The following is a 16,818-nucleotide window of genomic DNA, read 5'->3' on the forward strand; positions in this document are numbered from 1 at the left end:
AAAGTTAACAACTTAACATATCATAATTAATATGAGGCATATATATATATATAATGATTATTATTTATATTATTTATCGTGAGCTAATTACAAAATTATTGCAAATAATTGCAGTATTTAATTATTTTTGAAACCATGTGATGATAAGAGATTAGACGTAGCTAGCTAGATCGATGCTTGCGTGGCATCCGAGTCTTTTACCATTGCTAGAGTATTGGAGTACTTCACTATTTTTACTGTTATCTTTCTAGTTGTTGTCATATCATTTTTTAGTTCCTTAAATTATCGATTAGTTTATGTCAAAAAATTAAAAAAAAATAAAAAATAAAATTATCCAATAGCTTCATATAAGTCTGTCAAATATATCAAATCCTTGTAGACCTCTGTTTGTACTCCATTGGAGATAGATTGAAATTTGATGAATAAAGCCAAAATTTCACGTCAATTCATGCAGAGTTTCATTGTATAACGATAGGAATTCAAGTTGATCCAAAATGAAAAAGGGTCATACCTCAAAACAACTCATGTATAATTGTCATATAATTAGATGACATGATAGTAAAAATCAACCATTAGATTAGCATTAAATTTTTTTTTTCGATGGCTAACTTTTACTGTCAAGTTATCCTGATTGAATTGCTAATTTGGAGGTGCAATGTTGTCAGGCTGCACCATCCTACCGTCAGTAGTAGTCACTTGGAAAGACAACCTTTGCCCTCCCAACCGTTCAAATGTTTGCCAATTTTGGTCCCAATTATGCATCATTTGTATCCAATTAGTACGGAAGCCCTTGATTTTCACACTAGCAACTTGGCTAACACCACCGACATTGTAGACTAGCACAAGCAACCAATATGGATTTCCCTTTAACTCAAACTTAATCCCACTTGGCCTAAAACACATCACTCTTCGATACCAAACTAGAACAATCCCGCCATTATATTCTGCAATCTTTAGGAACATCGGCATTGATAGGTCGAAGTGTTTTTGCGGGGGGGTTGCACCAATCTCTTTCGGTTTTGGTGTAATTAGGAGAACAAAAGTTGGTTGCAGTTATTTGAATCAAACCTACCTCTTTTCTACACCATGTTGAGTCTGTGCACCTCGATCAATTCATAACAAGTGCCGCAGGTACCCCCATTGTTGAAATGAGCCGTGCTTAATGCTGCTGTCTCAAGACTATATCCTTGTTCCAATAAGTTTCCATAACCACAATCTCCCACTACAACACAAAAACATGTCAATTTTCTTGATCCTCTATCTGCTGCAAAGACAATGTTTTTGTATCTATTTGTGCACGTGTGTGAAGAAACAGAATTTAACTTCATAACATTCACTTTGTGATGGTGGTGATATATGGATAATGATCCACGAAAATTACGTGTTCGAATAATTTGGGCAGGTAATATGAGAGTCTAAGTGACCTCCTTATATGAGACTTACTTGTTCAAATAAATTTTGAGTTGCATGGCCACCTACTTGAACAAGTTGGTCTCATATGGGGTCTATCATATTATTAATCTAAATTAATAATAGCAATTCGAATAAGTAATTGTTGTGGACCTCAATCTAATGATACACTGGGAGACGAAAGACTTCTAGTTGGTTGGGTTGAAAGACAAAAGTAGTACTTACTCATGGTTTTAGCACCACTCATATCACCATAAAATGTTGCATGACCGTACTCCTACCCATGAGCAACACTAGCAGCAAAGGCTAGAGCCATAATCATGGCCCAAGCAACCAGAGTTTCATAGCTAGTCATTTTTGGCTCAATGACTTAATTTCAACTTACTTTAGAGAAAGAAACTAGGGTTAATCACCTTCTAAAATATATACAAGCTTTAAGAAAGAAATAGTGGGACAAGATATGAGGTTATGAAATGATAAATGGTCCATTTTTTAATTAATATAGGAAAATTAATTAGAAGTGTTTCTACATTTCCTTAAAAGGGAGATGCCAATTAATTGATGTTTCGACATTAAGTTTTACAGATTAAGCTTTATATCACACGTGATCAATGTGTTGATCGATCATTCATCTAGTTAGTTACGTACATAACCTCGCAAAGCTTTATATCACGTGTTTAATGTGGTGATTAGTTGTTGATTAGATGGATAGTTAGTTATGTAATCTGTTAAATAGTTCTTCTTGCATAAGTACAGAAATATTGTGTTATCTTTCATTTAATGAGAATTAGTTCATTCTCTCATATCTCTCTCCTTTTTCTTCTGCATACAATGTTTGTTCATCAAGGTACTATGTTTTCCATTATGATATCAGAGCTTATATAGTCGATTTCTTTCTCCACGCTCTTAGTTCTCTTTCATAACATCTTCACCTTCTATCGTCCGTGGATGCTTTGATCTCTTCATCTACAAACTCAAAATGAACTCTTGTACAATGTCATACAATTAGATAGCGTAGCAGTAAAAATCAGCTTAAATCAGCACTTGATTTTCTTTTAAATTTTTTTGGTGTGCTAACCTATAATGACTGAATTTTATTGTCACGCCATCTAATTATATGACAGTTGTACAAGAGTTCGCCACCTCCATTGCCCATGGGGATGGTTCCCCACCTCCAAGTCGGCCGAATGGGGGGTAGCCAAGCCACCCCTTGGCCAAATAGGGGTGGAAAAGGGTTTTGGGTGGCTTCGGCTGCCCCCAAGTCAGCCGAATGTGGGTGGCCGAGCCACCCCCTAAGCCAAATGGTGAGGGTGGTCCATGGGGTGGCTTCGGCCACCCCCCAACTTTTTTCTTTTTCTTTTTTTTTTTTTAAAAAAAAAACTTTTCTAGCGAGACTTTGGGGAGATTTTTTCTTGGAAACCCATGTGCATCACACGTGAATCTATTTTTGTAAAAATAGACATACTTAAGTAATGGATAAGCAACATTAAAAAATTTTAGAACTTAGTTGGGCCACATTGAAAATTTATTCACTTTGAAGGCAAGATTGAAAAAGATGTGAAACATTAAAGGAATAAAAGTGTATTTTTCCCAACTAACTAATTAAGCTTTGATATAACAAAACAATCCAAGATCATGAGCAAATAAAAGAACAATAACCAAGCGATCTTTATCGATCTAAATAAATGAACATAACCAAACAGCTCTTTGTCAAACCAAACCCAAGTTATTCATGAATAACTCAATTTGTTCACAACCCTAGAAACCAGTGCTGCTCTCCCCTTCTTTTGGCCGATCGATGTAACATCCTCAGTTGTCTAAAACTCCGAGTCTTCACAGCTAGCAATGGTCTAGAGATGGGTTTTTGGTGGGGAAAGGTAGAGGATCCACAATAATTAACTAGTATTAATTTAATCCAATTTATTAAGAGTGCATTCAGTATTGTGATTGATCGAGTTCGCAAACTAAAAATGAGATTTAAACCAAATGTAGAAAATATATGATTTGAGAATGCGTTTTTAAAAAAGTTGCGATTTGAAAACATAGAAAAATATGTATTTTCAAATATAAGCAAGTGGTCGATTTTTAAAAATACACGATTTCAAAGGTTAAACTGCAATTTTACTATACCTTTAATTACGTTTAATTAACCGTGTTTTCAAAGGCTGAACGAGTGATGGAGCCTCTAGTCGATAAAACCCATTTTTTAAAGAGCAAACCAAACAAAGAGTTTAGGAGAAAGAAAATGTGTTCCTTACCTAGAGCTGTAGCCTTGATACCCATAAGGCATGAATTTCTCTATATATAGGGGGCGAGATTTACCATATCAATCATCTTAATAACCATTTGGGGATTGATGAGGACGAGCACTTTCTATGTGGAGAAGATCATTGAAAAATGATGGTGATACAATATATATATATAGCTTGATTACTTTCTATGTAACTTGTAAGTATTGCTAGGGGTGTTGTTTTGAGTTAAAGTAGACCAACTTAATTACTTAATAGGTGGCATATATATAGCATTCTAGCACCAAGAATTAATCATATTCTATAATTCCTAATTAATGACATAATAATTAACATGCTTGGTCAAATTACTTGACCAACGTACATGTTGATGTAGTACAATTATTGCTCCAAAGAGATTCTCTTATATATACTCCAACACGACATAATTATCTAGCTGATGACTAGATAATGTTCAAAGTTAATCACAAAGAGTTTGACTTATACTCCAAGAGACAGAAAACCTCGATCGTACGATCGAGGATAATACGGAAGGATCAGGAAAGGTCGTTAGTGTTTTATTTTTTATTGAAGTCCAATTAGGATTACACCTCCATTTCCTAAATGCATGCGACACGTACGTACGTTTCGAATGTTTTTTTTTTTCTTTATTTAAAGGCACGAGACATGTACGTTGTTGTTTGAATGAGTACGTAGTAGTAGTAGTAGTTGAGTTGGTGAGTTTTATGGAAGCTGCGAAACAGATTGAATTACCATTACCATTGCCATTACCACAGATTGAATTACCATTACCATCACCATCACCATCACCATTACCACCAGGTTATAGGTTTAAGCCGACAGATGAAGAATTGGTACATCACTATCTAATGAACAAAGCGTCTTCCAGGGCTTTTCAAGGACAAGATTTTCAAGACATTGATGCAACTGACCTTTATAGCAAGCCTCCCAAGAGTTTAGGTATTATTATTTGTTTTTTTTTTTTATTATTATTTCTTTATATTATTAGCTTGTTGTATATGTTCTTGATGCTGATCGAGCAATATCATTTTCTCCGGCCATTTTCTTTCTTCTTTTTTTTTTTTGGTCTTTTGTCTCCTAGTCTTTTTATTGGTTTCCTGGCCTACTATCTCGATTTGCAATGCCATCTACTACACCACCACAAGCTCAGCTTGCCACCATCCCATTTCCACCTGGTGGGGACTCTCACGCATTAGCCATGGTACTCAATTTCAAAAAAGAAAAGAATAATAATAATAATTTAGGTAAAAAAAAAAGATGTAACCTAATGCTCCTATCAACATTTTTTTTATTGTCCATAAGAATTTCTAACTCCGTCCCTAACCATGAAGAATATATATGGTTTTTCGACCCCCTTTTCATTTCATGTCCTCTCTCTCGTTTCCACCTGGTGGGACTCTCATGAGCCATGGTCCATGGCTAATGTCCTCAATTTTTTTTTAAAAAAATTTAGGTAAAAAAAAATGTAACCTAATGCTCCTACCAACAATTTTTTTTAGTCTATAAAAGCTTCTCGCTCCGTTCCTGGCCCTGGAGAACATATCTGGTTTTTCGACCCGGCCCTCTCTCTCTCTCTCTCTTTCTCTCTCTCTATTTTTCTTTGTCTTCTGTCTCCTAGTCTTTTCACTGGTTTTTTTACTAGATCTGCAGTAGGGCCGGCTCGATATATTTTGGGGCCGAAGGCAAGAATTTTAAACGATGCATTTTTTTGTGGGCCCCACTCTCAGTAATGGTTGTTTTTGTACAGTTATGACATGTATTTCAACAAGTCTTTTTTCGTGGGCCCCACTCTCCACATCCTTTTAGTTGAGTCTCCTAATAGGAGAAAAAATACGCTATTTTTTTGTTGGTATTAATTATTGTGTTTTTAGGCCTCTAACTATTTATTTTTCTATTGAAATTAAAAAGTCTTCAAATAAGAGATTATGTTTCTTTTATTTTTTTTAAATCATTCCAGATTATGATTGTGTCTTTTTTTTTTCTTCAAACAAATCTATCTTTGGGGACCTTATTTCATTGAGAAAAAACCGTTTCAGTTTATGATTAAACTTTTTTTCTTTTTCTTTTTTCAAACAAATTTATCTTTGGGACCTTATTCCATTGAGAAAAAACCATTTCAGCTTATGATTAAGCCTTTTTTTCTTTTTTTAAACAAACTTGCCTTTGAGGTCTTATTCCATTGGAAAAAACCATTTCAGATTATGATTAGGCTTTTTTGGGCCTTAAATTAAAAAAATAAAAAAAAGTTTGGGCCCAATTTTTTTTGAAGGCCTTATTAAATTCAGGGCCTAGGCGAGTGCCTAACTCGCCGTTTGGGTGTTAAATACGAATATTATTTGAATTCAATGCACGAATTATGAAGTTTGACTTTGTAAAATAAAATTTGAAAAAATTTAATAACTTTTGAAAAAGTTGAATAAAATATAATTTATTTAAAAACAAAAATTAGAATATTATTTGAAACAAACACATTTTAGCCATTCAGCCGGGCCTGATCTGCAGCGCCATCTCCTACACCACCACAATTAAGCTCAGCTCGCCACTGTCCTGTTTCCACCTGGTGGGACTCGCACGCATTAGCCATGGAGAACATATCTGGTTTTTCGACCCCCTTTCCATTTCGTCTCTCTCTCTCTCTCTCTCTCTCTCTCTCTCTCTCTCTCTCTCTCTCTCTCTCTCTCTCTCTCTTTCTATTTTCTTTGTCTTTTATCTCCTAGTCTTTTCACTAGTTTTCCTACTGGATCTGCAACGACATCTCCTACACCACCACAAGCTCAGCTTGCCACCGTCCTGTTTCCACCTGGTGGGACTCCCACGCATTAGCCATGGAGAACATATCTGGTTTTTCGACCCCTTTTCCATTTCGTGTCCTCTCTCTCTCTCTCTCTCTTTTGTCTCCTATTCTTTTCACTGGTTTTCCTACTAGATCTGCAGTGCCATCTCCTACACCACCACAAGCTCAGCTTGCCTTCTCAACCTCCAGGCTCAGGTGGGACTCCCATGATGCACTAGCCATGGAGAACAAATATGGTTTTTCGACCCCCCCACCCCCTTTCCATTTCGAGTCTCCTCTCTCTCTCTCTCTGCTTTTATTTGTCTTCCTTCCTAGATCTGCAGCACCATCTCCTATACCACCACAAGCTCAACTTACCTCCTCAACCTCTAGTCGATTTCCGCTCTTAGCCACCATCCCGTTTTCACCTGGTGGGACTCCCACGCACTAGCCATGGAGAACATATCTGGTTTTTCGACCCTCCTTTCCATTTCGTCTCTACTCTCTCTCTCTCTCTCTCTCTCTCTCTCTCTCTATTTGTCTTGTCTCCTAGTCTTTTCATTGGTTTTCCTACTAGATCTGCAGCTCCATCTCCTACACCACCACAAGCTCAATTTGCCTCCTCAACCTCCAGTCTCCGCTCTTAGCCACTGTCCTGTTCCACCTGGTGAGACTCCCACGCACTAGCCATGGACAACATATCTGGTTTTTCGACCTCCCTTTCCATTTCGTCTCTCTCTCTCTCTCTCTCTCTCTCTCTCTCTCTCTCTCTCTCTCTCTCTCTCTCTCTCACTTTCTATTTGTCTTGTCTCCTAGTCTTTTCATTGTTTTTCCTTCTAGATCTGCATCGCCATCTCCTACACCACCACAAGCTCAACTTGCCTCCTCAACCTCCGGTCTCCGCTCTTAGCCACCGTCCCATTTCCACCTGGTGGGACTCCTACGCACTAGCCATGGAGAACATATCTGGTCTTTCGACCCCCTTTCCATTTTATGTCTTCTATTTCTCTGTTTTTATTTCTCTTGTCTCCTAGTATTGTCATTGGTTTCCCTGCTAGATCTACGTACAGCACCATCTCCTACACCACCAAAAGCTCAGCTTGCCTCCTCAACCTCCAGTCTCCACTCTTAGCCACCGTCCCGTTTCCACCTGGTGGGACTCCCATGCACTAGCCATTGAGAACATATTTGGATTTTTCTGACGCAGATCTGTCGTCCACCATCAACTGCCTCCTCAGGCGCGCCATCACTTTGACATCTCCAGCATGGACGGAGTCAGAAATTCTTATAGACAGGGGTTGATGGCTGAAAAAAAAATTTTAGTAAAGGTCAAGTAAGCTAAATTTTTATTTTTACCTTATATATTTTTATTTTTTAGATTATTTTTTTTTCCACCTTTAATTTTTATTTTTTAGTAAATTTGGGGGGGCCATGGCCCCCGCCAGCCCCACCCCCCCTCCCTGATCTCCACCGCTCGTTCATTCCGTTGCTGTGCTCATTCCTTTGCATCAAGTGGCAGAGTTGGAATTTTAGTTCACAATGAACAAGATTAAAAAATAGAGTTAAAAAAATTATAACTCAAAATTGTTTAGAAACATTTAAATATTAACCGAAAAAGAGCGAAAATTTTCCTTCATCCATCGCCCATATTACGTACGTACATGCAGGGATGGAACTAAAAATTCAATTTTAAGAGGGCCGGATTGAATTAAAAAATAATTCTAGAGGCCAAAATAAGAAGAAGAAAAAAAGGACTTAAATTATATTTTTCAAAAAAAAATCCAAGATTAAAAATTCTTTTTTAATAAATTTTTTAGAGGTGGCCGGGCCGCCGTCTCCCTTAGTTCCGTCTCACATAGAGTCAAAATTATTTTTGTTTCCTTGTAACACTTGTTTTCCATAATTTTCTTAGAAAAAAAGAAAAAGAAAAGCTCAATATATGTATGTGTGTATATATATAATATATAGCTAATTAATTAACCACAAATTAATGTGTTTATGACTGGATTGCAGTGACATTCGCACAAGGGGAGAGGGAATGGTATTTCTTTATTCTCGAAGATGAAAATTTCCCCGGTGGCAGGAATTCAAATAGATGTGTTGGAAATGGAATGGGGTTTTGGAAATCAACCCCAGAAATTCGGATTTATAACGGGGATGAAAGTATGATTGCCACCAAGAGATATCTAACTTTCTTTTCTGGAAACCTTCCGGGAGCAAAGAAGACTCACTGGACAATGGAAGAGTACCGATTACATGTTAATGGATGTATCACTAAACAAAATATCAAGGTAAAATTAAGGATAAATGTATTTTTTGAGACAACATTTAATTTATATGGATGTATATATATATATATATGGACCGACTGTACGTACGTGGCCAATTATTGGAACATTTTAGAATATTTTAATTAATTACTCCAAAGTTTAGTTTATATTAAATCACCCTATTTTTTCCATGCAGCCAAAGGAATGGGTTTTGGGCAGAATGACAAGAGGAAGGGAATACAAGACCTGTCTTTAATTAGGGTTTAATTTTTTATTGTCATTTTGGTATGATGTATTATTTACATCATACATCGATCATAGAGTGTCGATCTTCTTTTCATAGATAGAATATGCCGAAGAAGCGGTATGTAATTAAATACAGAAAGTCTTACACTTTTTTGTTCCATTTGACCAAGTTTGCAAAATAATTATAGGAAACCACCGTAGGGCTTGTTTGGTAAGTAATTAGGTTGGAGAATATTTGTGTATTGTATAGTAAAAAGTGATTGATGTGATATAAAATTTGAGAATGTTTTATAGAAAAGTGAAAAAGTTTTGTTTTGTAGTGAATTTTTTTATTTAAATAATAATAATAAAAAATTATTGATGTGATATAAAAAGTGCAAAAAAGTTAGAATGTTTTTTATTTGATATTTTTGCAAGAAGTGAAGAGAAATAGAGGGAGAATGAAAATAGTTTGCCAAACTACCTTTTTCTTTTTCTTTTATTATTTATTATTTATTTTTAAAAAAACTGAATTACAATAAAGATGGAAGGCACATTGTCTTTCTTTTAATTCCACTCTTAATTTATCCTTTTTTTTTTTTTTTTTTTTTTTTTTTTTTTTTTTTTTTTTTTTTTTTTTTTTTTTTTCAGCTGCTTGAGAAGCTGAGAAATGCGTTCATCCAATAATAACATGTGAGTTTTAATAAAATTCATTCCAACTTTGTATCTACTATTAAAAAGACGTGTTTTTCATTTGCTTAAGAGACATGTCAATTTTAAAGAATGGATTGAAGGAAATTCTTCTGATCCAGTTTTGAGGAAAAATATGTCCTTAAAAAAATGGACACATGTCGTTTTTATAGATTAGGTTGAAGGAGGTTTCTCCAACATAGTTTTGAGGAAATTTTTATCCAATTAATAATACATTAATAATAATAATAATAAAACAAAAAAAAAAATTATTGGCCACCGAACTAATAGTATCCTCCCATTAATTTTTTTTTTTTTTTAAATCAATCTGTATTGAATAAAATTCAATCACCTAGGGCACAAAATCTCCTTAGAAATAATACCACAGATACAATTTATAATTTCTTCAATTTAAACTCTATCTATGACACACAAAATAATTATATCAGAAAAACCCATCTCTCGACACAACTCTACAGCATGAAAGGCTGCCAATGCTTCAGCCATAACAGGTTCAACTAGAAAATTCTTTGTAGTACTTAGTTCAGCTAAGACTACTCCCTCATAATCTCGGACAACAATGCCAAGTCCAATACGTCCATTCTTTTTATCTACAGTTGCATCCCAATTTACTTTATACATACCTGTGGGGGGTGCCTGCCATGTTAAGGGAGAGGTTGTATGGATAGCGCTTAGCCAAATCGGTTGTTGTCACACTCCTAAAGTCATCAAGCAACATGTTTGCTTCATGGATCAGTTGTTAAGGAGGAGTAAACTCCCCTCTATCTACCACCCCATTTCTTTGGAACCAGATTTTCCTAGCCACAACCACCATAAGCTCTAGATCCGTCACGTCACAACACTCCATAAGGGTTTCAAAAAGGTTAAAAAAAAAATTTATGAACCCCATTCATACCTTTTTGAAGCTTTTTGGGTCCACATCTCCATACATCTTGACCCGAAGGGCAACTCTAAAGGATATGATTCACCGTTTCATCATCTCTTGTACATATTAGGCATAGGGCATCAGAAACCACACCACACTTTAGTAGATTCATTTTGGTAGGGAGAAGATCATTGCATGCTTTCCAGATGAACATTTTGCTAGCATTGGAGATTTTAAGACTCCAAATGGTCTTCCAAATTGTAGTCCCTGCACTTTGTCGAGAGCTTCCACTTTGCCAGAGGGTTTGTAAATCTTTCTCCATATGACATGTACTTCGAACTGAAAACTCTCCATTCAGTGTACCGCCCCAAATGAGGGAGTCCTTTACCTGCATAGGACTTAATGGAATTTGGCATATAACTCGAGCCTCCTCTTCTTGAAAAATTTCCTTAATAAGAGGTGAAGTCCATCACTTAGTATCTTGGTCTATGAGCTCCATTACTTTTGCATTTGCCAATAAAACTTGTAGTGGCGATTGAATTGAGAAAGATATTGGTGTTGGAATCCACTTGTCACCCTATATTCGGATATCTCTCTCATCTGAATATGTTGGCTAGCACCTTGGATATCAATTTATAAATCACATTACAGAGGCTAATTGGGCGAAATTTCGAAACATGTGTGGGTTTCTTCACCTTAGGAATAAGAGCGATATTTGTGGCATTAATTGTCTCATCAAGGTGACCAAAATTTAGGAAGCTAAGAATAGCCGTACATACCTCCCCTCCAACTGTCGCCCAATTTTGTTGGTAAAACCCATATGTGAACCCGTCTGGCCCAGGTGCTTTCAATGGCTGCATTTGACTCAGAGCATGACTGATCTCTTCCACAGTGCATTCGGACAGAAGCTGTGAACTCATATATGGGCTCACATTATTTTTAATTGCATGGATACAGTCACCAATGTTATCCAGCTCTGCTATAGTAAATAAATTATGATAGTAATGGATAAAAGCACTTGTAATACCGCCATTAGAAGTACAGAAACGACCATTTTCATTGAGGATCTGTGAAATCAGATTACCTTTTTTTCTTTGATTGGAGCAAGCATGAAAATATTTTGTATTGCGGTCGCCATGTTTAAGCCAATTCTCCTTTGCTCGTTGCTTCCATTTCAAATCATCTTGTTCCATTAGCACATGCAGCTCATCTTGAAGGTGTTTTATCCCATCTACATATGTTGGTCCATCCTTCTGTTGTACCTCAACTAAATTCTTTGTCTTTTGCCTGACGATTTTCGCCATTGAGTGCACTGTTTTTTTAACCCATTGCTGAAGTGTTTTTTGATTTTTGTTGAGCTTCCTTTGCACGACTCTCCACATGTTTCCATGTATGGGCCGTTCTTGCCAAGTTTTCTTACCACCTCCTTGTAGTCTGCATACATGCCCTATCCAGCCTCAAACCGAAAAGCATCTCTCGTGTTCCATCTATGTGCTCTCGCTTGAGAAAAAGATATGAGAATAGGATTATGATTCGAGCTTCTACATGCTAGAACGAACACCTCCACAACACCAAAAATCTCCCACCACTCCTTATTTGCTACAGCTCGGTCTAATCATTCATTAGCAAAACCATGATTTGTTCTCCCATTATTTCAAGTAAATTTTGAGCCATGAAAACCCAGATCACACAGTTGACTATCTTCCAATGCCTTTTTGAAATCCTCCATCTGACAATTGGGTTTGGAAGCCGCACCTCTTTTTTTTGACAAATTTAAAATCTCATTAAAGTCACCAATACACAGCCATGGGAGTGGGCAAAACTGAGTAAGATATCACAGCAAAGCCCAAGCCTCCTTTCGTTTTGCTACCTCTGGATGTCCATAAAATCCTGTAAATTTCCATTCCAAACCATCAAGATCCAATTTAATCATAGCATTTATATGTCGTCAACTATAATTTTGGATGGTTACATGAGCTTCTTCCTTCCAAAAGAGGGCTAAACCGCCACTCCTACCCACACAATCCACCGCAAACATGCCATCATAACCTAATTTATTCTTCAAAAAACAAATTTTGTTATTCATCATTTTGGTTTCCATAAGAAAAACCAAAGTGGGTCTCTTCTCCTTCACCATAAGGTAACGATCACAAACTGTCTGAGGGTTCCAAGCCCCTGACAATTCCAGCTTAGGGCACTCATAATGAGTGGTGAGGCTGGACCCCAGCCGCCATCAAATCAATTTTAGTCTTTGCAAAATCCACTACGTGCACCTTTCCTTTTTTTTTTATTTTTTTTATTTTTTTTATTTTTTTTTTTTTTCACTGCCCATCACCAAACTCTCTGTTTCATGTCCTTCTAGGTGCTTTTTTCCTGTCAGAGTCCTGCCATCCTCTGTCATAAAAGAGTGTTGGGAAACTGTTTGAGACCCCTTTTCCATCTCTTCGTAGTAGAATAAATAGACTCATTCAACACATTACCCACAGCTAGAGGAGAGAAATCCATGGACTGGGAATCTTTTGAATTCACATTTATTTTGCCAAAACTGATCAGCTGATTTGCCCCTTCTGCACCGTGTGATGCCATGTCTCCTACAGGCATTTGGGTGTCTTGCTTCGATGGTAAAAGATCTACATCAGAAAAAGGAAAAAAGAAAAAAAAGAAAAGAAAAGAAAGACAAAAGCTCATGAAAAAAGCTTTGTTCTCTCTCCTTAGAGCCCCCTCTGTCAGTCTTTATGAGATTTGATCTTCCGGTGTCAGTCTTTTGTGAGATTTGATCTTCTAGTGTCAGTCTTTTATTAGATTTGTTTCATCCAGTAGCTTCACTGTACTAAGAAACTTTCCTTCTTAAACACTTCATTTCTTACTTCTCCACTCTTCTCTTTTTACACACTTTCTCTCTCTCTTTCCCGGTCTACCACTTTCCTCTAGCCATGAATCAAGATCAGCTTGATCTTCAAGCTCTAATTGAAGAAACTAAAGCCTTAAGGTGGGATTCTCCTGAACAACTTGATGTTGAAGATAATCTTCCAGGTCATGAGGGTTTCACTCTCATAGGTAAGATTATCTCTTTTAAACCACTTCATGCTCAAATTGTTCGCACCACAATGGCCTTTTCTTAGAACTTTGCCTCCCCTCTTGCTATGGAGACTTTAGCCCCAAATAAGTTCCTCTTTGCTGTTCCATTACAAAGCGCCATGTAGATCATATAATCCAGCAGGGGCCCTGCCGCCCTAGAATACACATGGTTCCCTTCTAATTCTACAGCCATGGTCTCCTTACTTAGCAAGTGCATGGGTTGCCTATGCATAACATGAATCTTCGGAATGCTGTTTGAATTAGAAAAGCTCTTGGGAATCTGTTGGAAGTGGAAAATCAAGGTCTTGTTGGACTGATCTATAGACAGCATCTACGGCTTAGGGTGGAAATCAACACAGACCTACCTTTGGTTTTGGGCTTCCTCATTCCTCGTCCAGACAAGGATCCTCTCTAGGTAAGTTTTAAGTATGAAAGGCTGGCGGATTATTGTTCTCTGTGTGGCCTTATAGGTCATAGAAATTTTAATTGTCCTACGGCAAACTCAGTTATTCCCATGGAGAATTTTGGGATGTCACTCAAGGCCATGGCTTCTACAAGCCCTTGTCCTATTTCAACAGGGGTTTTTGAGGCTTCCGGTTCAGGAACCATGTCTGGTGTGTTTCCACCGGCAATCCATGTTCTCTCCAATTCCGGCAATAGCAGTGGTTGCACCTCAGGCCAAATTATCAAAGCATCTTTTGCTCACCACGTGGCATCTCCCTATCAAAGCTTTAGGCCTTTAGCTGGATCCTCTTGCCACGTAGCCCTAAAATCTAATCCGTTTGATCTTGGCCATTCACAGATGGACACGTCCGCAACTGCATGGAATCCTCCCACGCAGAATCAGACACCCTCCTCACTGTCTACTAAAGGTAAGTCTCTCATGTATGCCACATCTCCGACAAAATCAATCTTGCCTTATCCTTTAATAAATGCATATGATTTTGCTTATCCGGTCTTATTCCTGCCCAAGCACACTGTCACCCAAATCCAATCCAATCTAGTTCATTTTGAACCACCTCAATCAGCCCAATTACAAGACTTTCTTTCTCATTGGGCCAATATTCCTCAAAAGCTAACTTCTTTTAAAAGGACAGGCCTCTCTGTCACAGTATATCCCTTTTACAAAAAAAATCCAGATCCCATGATTCTATCTACTGACTTCCCAAAGCCCAACCTAACAAAAATCCAATCCTCACCTATCTTATCCCAACCCTCACAATCTCAATCAAGCCCAATATCACCCATATCCATTTCTTCATCTGGACCAATCATCTCCCTTAGCCAAAGCCTTAAACTGATCAGTCCATCTCCTCATCCCATCTGTAACAAAAAGATCCACTCGCCCATAAAAAATGCTTTCCCGCTTTCCTCCTTTTTTTCCTACGTCTCCATCTCCATCCAGCCAACCCTCTTTCCCCTCCCATGGCTTTGGGTTTCTTCCCCTCCCCTAGCACCTTCTCCCCCACTATCCCCAGATATCCCATTTATCAAAAAAAAAAAAAAGTGTCCCACATACACTAAAGACACCGAGCCTATTGCCTTTTTAAAGCAATCCAAAGTCAGTTGAAAAGTCTCAATTTGACTCTCCTTCCCAAATGGAATTGGCTGCTATCTCTTTAACTACAAAGCAATATTCAACTTCACCTATGGAAACTAGTGCTACACCCCCTTTCCAACCTTGTCTAACTGAACTATCACTAGATCTCACTCACTTTGGATTAAATTATGGGTTTCTGAACAGGCTAGGGAAAAGAGCTCCTCCACCTGTACAAGTGATCATAACTACTCAGGCACTGATGGTGGATCCTCCCCCCATCTACCGTAGGTTTCTTACGTCATCAAGTGGGAGAAAATTGTTTAATCTGGCTATCTATTCTGATGTTTCTTAGAAGGTCTCAGGTTCTGCATCAACTGCATCTTCTACTTCTACAAAGGTGTACCCAGCAGGGCCACCTCCTCCACCATAAAGCTATTATCTTGGAACTATTGAGGGCTGACCCATGCCTCGACAGTTCATAGCTTAAGGGTCAAGGCTAGAAAGAAAGCATTCACCTGATTTAATATTTTTGACAAAAAAAAAAAAAAAAAAAATTCTTGCTACTGCTTGTTTAATCTTAAACCAACTTCTTCTTCTTTTTTTTTTTTCTTTTTTTTTTTTTTTTATGTCCAATGCCCCTCCTACTGGTTCTAAGGGAGGCCTTTTGTTGGCATAGCACAATGATGTGAATTTTGCTTGCTTTCTGAATACTGAAAATATGATAAACGCTTGGTGCTACTTGGATCCTTCTAATAAACCACGGTTGTTGTCTTGTATATATGGCCCCCCTTACAGAAAAAATAAATGTGTTTTTTGGGATTCTATCGCAAAAATAGGTGAATTTTATAATGGTGCTTGGTTGTGTATAGGAGATTTTAATATAATAGTAGATCAATCTGGAAAATTTGGTGGGAGCCCTTTTGCTTGCTCATCTGCTAAACCATTCCGCCTGTTTATAAATAATAATGAAATGGTAGATTTAGGATTTTTTGGTAATCCCTTTACTTGGTCCAATAATAGAGATGGTGTTCATCTTTTTAAAGAAAGATTAGATAGAGTTTTAGCCTCACCCCAGTGGATACATCTGTTTCCATATTTTTCTATACAACATCTCCCTGCCATCACCTTTGACCACAATCACTTGCTATTGCAAACTACTACTCCATTATGTTGGTTTATTTTTATTGGTTATATTCTGGTTGACAAAAACACTTCCATATCAAAGCCTTCCATTTCAGGGATCGCTATAACAGGGACACCGTATTTCCAGAATCTTCTAGAAGAATATTGTAGAATATTAATTCTAATATGGAATGGACTTATCAAGACATGAATCTGCACAAAATATCTCTAAAGAAGGCAAGTTCTTGTTGAAGGAAATATTTTAGAGATTTTAGAGCTCAGAAAGTCAGTTTTACCTACAACCCGTCCAGACGCCCAGATGCCAGAGTCCGGATGCAAGCCACCGAGAGCAAAAGTCCTATGAAGGCCCGAACGGTGCAACAAATGCTGAAGTCTGAGAACAAAAGTCTAGAAAGTCTGGATGGCCCAGCAAACGCGAGCCATAGAGAGCAAAAGTCTGCAAGTAGGTCTAGACGCAATTGTGATGACAGCGAACTGTGGAAGTACTTTATGCAACCGTCCGGACTTTAGGGTTGCATGTCCGGATGCGCTTC

At 37.5% G+C, this 16,818-nt stretch overlaps 1 pseudogene; it reads right to left on the reverse strand.

Annotated features, from left to right (window-relative positions):
- Positions 1-639: 639 nt before the first annotated feature.
- LOC133876074 (expansin-A25-like) lies at positions 640-11,828 on the reverse strand (annotated as a pseudogene).
- Positions 11,829-16,818: the final 4,990 nt, after the last annotated feature.

Source organism: Alnus glutinosa, chromosome 8 (genome assembly GCF_958979055.1).
Source record: "Alnus glutinosa chromosome 8, dhAlnGlut1.1, whole genome shotgun sequence".
Taxonomy (NCBI): Eukaryota; Viridiplantae; Streptophyta; class Magnoliopsida; order Fagales; family Betulaceae; genus Alnus; species Alnus glutinosa.